Source organism: Carassius gibelio, chromosome A21 (genome assembly GCF_023724105.1).
Source record: "Carassius gibelio isolate Cgi1373 ecotype wild population from Czech Republic chromosome A21, carGib1.2-hapl.c, whole genome shotgun sequence".
NCBI lineage: Eukaryota > Metazoa > Chordata > Actinopteri > Cypriniformes > Cyprinidae > Carassius > Carassius gibelio.
Window position 1 is genome coordinate 17576164 of NC_068391.1, and position 7632 is coordinate 17583795.

A 7632-nucleotide genomic window follows, 5' to 3' on the forward strand; every position below is an offset into this window, starting at 1 on the left:
AGAAGCTGCTCTGTTTCTCCCCTGACATTAGTGTGTCGTTTTGTGCTTTCTCTCCTAAGCGTTCTACTTCTTTTTCCTCTTTATTCTGGGAATGACAGGACGAGTACAGGTGCTTGGCTGGAGATCCAGACAGGCATGCGGTGTTAATTGCTGTGGTACGTTCACTGGTATCAGTTTGTTACATTCCTCCATGGTGACAGTAGTCTCAGCCTGAGAAAAAAGCACATCTAAAATGAGCTCACTGGCCGTCTCAATCATTGCTTCAGCTGTATCAAAGTCAGAGTGAAATGAAAATTCATTTATTTTTGACCTCATAATATTTGATCAAAATGTTGGTGACATATGCCAGACTCCTCCAATCACGTTGTCCTCTTAACCCACCCCTCCAAACTCAACAAGCTCACATTAATTTGTAAGAACAATATTCCGAAGTCCCCGTTCTGCATTTCCAAATAATCCATTTCACTCGGATGTACCTCACAATATGGAAGAAAAGATTTGTCACTATCTCTATTTCACCATAGACATTTTGAGTTTTTGTTTGTTTGCACTTACCAAGCTAGATATTAATCGTTGCGGTATCATATTTTTCAGATTTATTTTACACTAAACGTGATGAAATACTGATCACCGAATGAAAACAATCTTACTTTCGGCTGAACCAAGTCGATTCTTAATTTATTTCACAGAGTCCTTGTTATAAATGTAACGTACTTACTCTAATGATAACATTAAATTATACATAATTAAAAGCAACTGCTTTTATACCTGACCATATAATAAGTGCATATTGTTAATTAATAATAATGTTAATTAATAATACTTAGTACTTATTCATGTAATTACTGTAATAATGACAAGTGTGTTTAACCTAAAATTCAGTGTACTTTAAATACGGTTTAACCATCTAACGGTTATTAATGGGGACATGCAAACCAGCAGAAATTCCCATGAAACATATACCGTATTTTCCGGACTATGAGTCGCACTTTTTTTCATAGTTTGGCTGGTCCTGCGACTTATAGTCAGGTGCGACTTATTTATCAAAATTAATTTGACATGAACCAAGAGAAATGAACCAAGAGAAAACATTACCGTCTCCAGCCGCGAGAGGGCGCTCTATGCTGCTCAGTGCTCCTGTAGCCTCTCACTGAAAACATAGAGCGCCCTCTCGAGGCTGGAGACCGTAATGTTTTCTCTTGGTGCTTAGTTCTAAATAAATGCGATTTATAGTCCAGAGCGACTTATATATTTTTTTTTCTCATCATGGCGTATTTTTGGACTGATGCGACTTATACTCAGGTGCGACTTATAGTCCGAAAAATATGTACAAATTGTTTGCAGTTCATCATCCTAATTAGAGTTTGACTAAGTTTAGATTTATCCATCTTAAATGGCACATAAAAGCACATGTTAGACACATGTCAGTCAGTCAACCTTTTTTTTTTTTTGGCGACAATAAACTCTAAACTGGACCAGATTAGATCTGTTTCAGTTGCATTAAATTCATTTGCAGACTATTTTAGTCGCTGCAAAAATGTATTACCAAAATATATGCAACAGTGTGCATGTTTCTGTGTGAGTTTGTTGTGATCAGAACGACTTGAAAGTCTGGTAGTGTGTGATCCTTGCTTGTTTAGTACATGATACCCAGATTTTCTCTGTAACCATGTCAAAGTCTGCAAGTGTATGATGCCTAGTGTTTGACAATCTGAATCTGAACACTATTCTCATGAATTTAGAATGATTATTAAAACTTTGTAGTTGTAGTTTACATCCTTGGAGTGAACAGGCCTTTAGGAAAGAAAAAAAATCACAAAAGGTTTATTTAAAATATACCGTATTTTTCAGACTATAAGTCACACCTAAGTATAAGTCGCATCAGTCAAAAAATACACCATGATGAGGAAAAAAACATATATAAGTCGCACTGGACCATAAGTCGCATTTATTTAGAACCAAGAACCAAGAGAAAACATTACCGTCTCCAGCCGCGAGAGGGCGCTCTATGTCTTCAGTGTAGACTACAGGAGCACTGAGCAGCATAGAGCGCCCTCTTGCGGCTGGAGACGGTAATGTTTTCTCTTGGTTCATTTCTCTTGGTTCATGTCAAATTAATTTTGATAAATAAGTCGCACCTGACTATAAGTCGCAGGACCAGCCAAACTATGAAAAAAAGTGCGACTTATAGTCCGGAAAATACGGTACTAATAATGATTTCTTTCATAGAAAACCAGTGTGATTAAAAGGAGAGCAAAATCTCCTGCATCTCATCTTAGATTTTCTCCTTTGAAAACAGCAAACCTCAAGCATTTCTCCTCCAATTCATGCAGTCACAAATGAGCTGAGCTGTGATGATCCATTAAAACTCTGCGCTCTTACACAAATTGTCTCTTTTGTGGGGAATTGCACTGCTCCTAAAAAATGTTCACTTAAACGGAACAACAACAACAAAATCCCTTTGATGATTCCCATTCGGGCTGATTTGCATTCATGACTTAGCCGGATGGCTGCTGTAAGAGCCTGATGTCTCGGTTAGATCAGCACACTAATGGGGTCATCTAATAGAGAGACTTGCATAATGAACATTTCAGAATGAATTTCTGTCCTTTTATTGATAAAGTGTAATTATGTAATGCTTCCGTTGTCCAGTTATCTTCTCAAACTTTTCTTCAAGAAATCAGCAGTGGTAACCTCTTCACAGTTGCTATAATAATAATCTCTGGTGGGTTATTCATCACGTCTGATGTTGCTGTGGGTTATGGTATAATGTATGGCTCCTCTGCGCTGAGCTTTCGACAGCACGCAGCAAACAGTTCTTCACATACAATAATTACAGTGTTTACAAGATGATCTTAAATACTTTTATGTTTTTGACAATCCCTTATGCTCAACAAGGACGCATGTGATTAAAAATACAAACAAACATAATTGCACTTTAAAGTAACAGTTTTCTATTTGAAGATATTTTAAGCTGTATTTCCAGCATCATTACTCCAGTCGTCAGTGTCACGTGATTTTTCAGAAATCATTTTAATATGAAGAATGTTTAATATGTCAGAATGACGAGTTTGAGAAAATGGTTCAAAGATTTTCATCTTTAGATGAACTCAACCTTTATAGATGGAATCTACATTCACAAACATTAAAAAACAGTGTTTTACCATGCTTGTACCGCACTCTGCAGCTGTCATTGAGGCAGTTTGACATGTAACTGACGTACATACTGGCTCTCTCAACTGCTCTCCTTTACCTTACAGAAACCTATAAGAACAGAAATGACTTATCGAGACAAAAATATCCGGTTCTGAAAATCTGAACAGCGTGTGCATCTGTAACAGAAACAATAATGTCAGCATTTAACAAAGCAGCTGCTGGAATGGGCTACACGAGCCTGTATCATTTGGATTAGGTTTTAATTGACCCTATAATTCTTATGTTCGTATATACAGTATATTTATAAACACAGATCGAAAAATACTAACTCGGATGTTCTCACTGACAACGGTCGAGAGAAAAGATGAAGCAGGAAAATATCGATGTGTGCTGTAAAGGTCACACATGTATAACATGGTTTCAAGGGGGAAGCAAATACTCTTTTACAGATTCTCTGCAATAGACGAAGAAAGAGACTTGAGGAGAAATCAGTATGAACGGATGCCCATGCAACTCACATTTTTCACAGCCTTACTCCTCACAGTTAGGTTCCTGGCCTGTTAGCTGTAGGACTTTGTTATTTTTGAAGTCCTTTGCCAGTTAATGATCTCTTCTCTAGATATCCATGAGTTATTTCCCTAACTAGATAGCATTCAGTCTTAATTACCCTTTAAATGCCTGAAACAACTGCATATGCAATTGATAGCCATGAGTGGGATTATAACATTCATTTAACATTTGTTTGTTTTTTTGGCAAATTAAAAATACGAAAAAATACTCCAATTCGGAAATCATATATATATATATATATATATATATATATATATATATATATATATATATATATATATATATTAGGCTAAAATTTTTTTTTGATTTTATTAATTTATAAATCTAATATATTTATTAAAATAAAAAATATAAAATACATAAATAAATAATATAATTAATTATTCTAAATAAATGAATGTTAATAATTTCTTAGAATAGTTTCTGTTTCTAAGAAACAATTATAAAATATTCTGCTGTATATCTGCTGAATAATATTTCCCCCCTATTATATCAACATCAGTATCCAAATGAATTTTTATACACAAATTAAAAACATGTTTAAAAAATTCCACATTTCCAAAAACATATTTTGCAATCACATTAGTTTGTTTCCACCATGGGATATTTTTTAAAGCGACTGTGAATTTTTTCCACAATTCAAATTTTGGATTTTGCAATTCAAAAAAATAAATAAATAAATAAAAATAAATAAATCACAATTACATTTTTTATTTGTGTATTCCGCTGCGCAAATGGGCTTCCATGATAAAATGACTAGATAAGATGGGGGGGGATAGCATCGCGTGCAAATTGAGAACTAAAAGACTAAAACTAAAAGGCGAGCTGTGTTTTATTCTTGTGTGTGGGGCAGGTGCAGGAACACATCACCTCATTAACTTCAATTGATCTCCAAAGCTGACAGAGCGTCATTAACCCACACCACAGGCAACACAATGCCAATGTGTTTCATAGAGTGATCAGATCACAGCAGGATGTACCAGTGGATGAATTTCCTTCAGTGTGTCTGTACATTATTTCTCGGCATCAGGCCTGCATATTTGATCAAAGAAGAGATCCTACAAGTTTGTGATTGCACCCTGCTGCTTCATTCTGTATATTCGCAGGGAGCTGGTGGGTGCAAAGCATTTAATGAATGAGTGGATGAGCCCATGAGGCAATCAGACGAGGTGATGACAGGGGCACGGCTGCACCGGGCTCCTCTGGTCGATAAAGCCATTACACACCCAGCCAGGATCAGCCTTACAGAACACACAACAACAGTAGTGTAGGTTATGCATTATATCTCAGATTTTATAAAAGGTCGCATCAATTATTTCTCTTCAAATCTGTTTATGACCTATAAAATGCAGCCTGGAGTGACATGCTTTTAATAAGCTCTTCTGAGCAAGCAGTTACTTTTAAGTGAAGGATTTAACAATGTATCTGTCAGGGCATTAAATCTAATCCAGACATGAATCTGCCAGACAATAATGAAGTGGAAATGAGCCTTAGACAAACAACTGGTCATGTGCTAGCATATATGCTCTTGTCAGTCTATTATAATGCAGCCTTGATGAACTGAATAATGCTAATGTGCTGTTAACATAAATCAGGGGAAGACAGCAGGGCTGATGGACATGCTGGAGGGTCAGGAATACATTCTTATTTATTTATTCATTTTAAATAGATTTAAGTATGAAATGCTTTTTAAAGACCATAATCTTATATTACAGGGTGCAATGTGATATTTGATGAGAGGATGAGACCGATATGGCAAAAGGTTGAGCAGGTGGTTAGACAGAAAAGATTTCAAGCATCAACTGAAAAGCCAAGAAACCTACAATTTAACCCTTTCACGCTATTTTACTCACACTCATGCCATCCAAGATTGTAGTTTGTTTCTTCAAGGGAACGGATTTGTAGAAATGGATCCTCTGCAGTGAATGGGTGCCGTCAATCAAACCTATATAGCAAAATTTGGTAGTTCTGTATGTTGTTTCAGGGTTGGCATCGTCTCTTTTCAGGTGTTTTTCCCTATTTTCATTTTTGGGTAAACAACTTTTAGATAAATAAAAGATTTATTATTTATATTTATAATATGAATATATAAAGAATACAAGATTTAAACCTTTTCCCCCAGAGGAACATTCATTTTGACCAAACAGCAATTGATGACAAGTAGATTTAATATGTTTAATGTACAATACAATACAAATCTGATACAAATGATTCAGTGGCTTGCACTTAAGAGATATTTGAGTGAATTTTGTGATCTGTGAGCTCGTTTTTATTACAACATTTATATTCATCCAGATTCCAAAGCATTGCGATGGAGAATGTTCCTGATTTAATTGTCACAGACTAGTGAAATAATAACCACTGACACTTTAGACCTGGAAAGATATTTTTTCTCCAGATTATTTATTACACCTTCAGACAAAATCTTAAAATAAATAAACAAATGCTGCATATGTTTAATGTCAGGCTTTTATGGCTCAAGTAGTATGATAAAATGGAGATCAAAATAAAGAAAAACATTAATTTTACTAAAAAAGTATGAGCTATCAATCAGACGACAAAAGGGATTTAGAAAATTGTGAACATCTTTCAGCAAAGTTATATATATGATACAGTAGGATTTATGGTTAAAATGTCTGAAGCGGAAATGATGTGATATTAAATCCATTCATTTCAGAAGACAAGACGATAGTGTGAAAGCACTAGACGCATATCCTGACACTGAATAACTGAATTCAGTATTACTTTAGTCACAATATTTATACCAGCTATTGTAGCTGGTCATGTTGACTAGAAGTCATTCTTCTGCATTTAGAAAAGAGGGGTACCCATGTCCAATTATAAGACCCCAAATTTCCTATGCACCCACATAATGCATGCTATACAGACCTCACATACCTCTGTGCGCCGGAAAAATATTACTAATAAATCCCTTTCTGACATTATCGACCAGAGAATAGTTTTCACTGGTAGAAATGTGCTGTCTTTCTTTGAAATAAATGCCACTTGAATGGCTTTATCTAATCAGTCATCCATTGTGTGCCTCAGTGGTCCAAATATGCAATATTTTGGGGCTCATTTTAAAGTCCGTGTGCGCACTGTTGCTGGTGGTTTGTAATTCCATTGTTCCGGTTATATTTGCCAATGTCTTTTTGCAGTAACAGCTGAGGTGACATCACATTAAACATGTATGTTTTGGTTCAGATCTCAGGGGATCAGCCATCCAAAGGGCTTTTCACAGCCTTTTCACACATTTCTTTCCTCCACATACCAGAAATAATCTGGGATTTATATATATATATATTTTTTAATTATATCCGTCAGGACAGCATTACATAAAATAATTTTACTACTGAAATAAATTTAAGATGCATGCACTTTTGCAAAAATCTAATATTTAAAGGCGGTTTAGTTGTAATTACATTACCCCAGGATTGCAGAAAAAAAATCCACTTTTCCCAGAATTATTTATAGAAACTGCTTTGTTGACATCATTGATCATTTGCGGTAAGAATATAATTACCTTTTCTCTCATGTTAAATTGCCATTTGAATAGATTTTTAAGCTTAATGCATTCTGGGAATTTCAGGTTTTGTTGACCGCTTTCTCAAGGTCAGGGGTCCTCAACTCCGGCCCTCGAGATCCACTTTCCTGCAGAGTTTAGCTCCAGTCTAGATTAAACTCACCTAAAGACCTTGATGAGCTGGTTCTGGTGTTTGATTAGGGTTGGAGCTAAACTCTGCAGGAAAGTGGATCCCGAGGGCCAGAGATGAGGACCCATCCTAAATTGTTAAACCGTTTGTACAATAGGTGCCCTCTATTGACATCTAGTGGCTCACCCCAGTCAATGCATTATCAGAGAGAATGACAACAAATCCAAATTAAACCAGCACTCTTAAAAGAAAC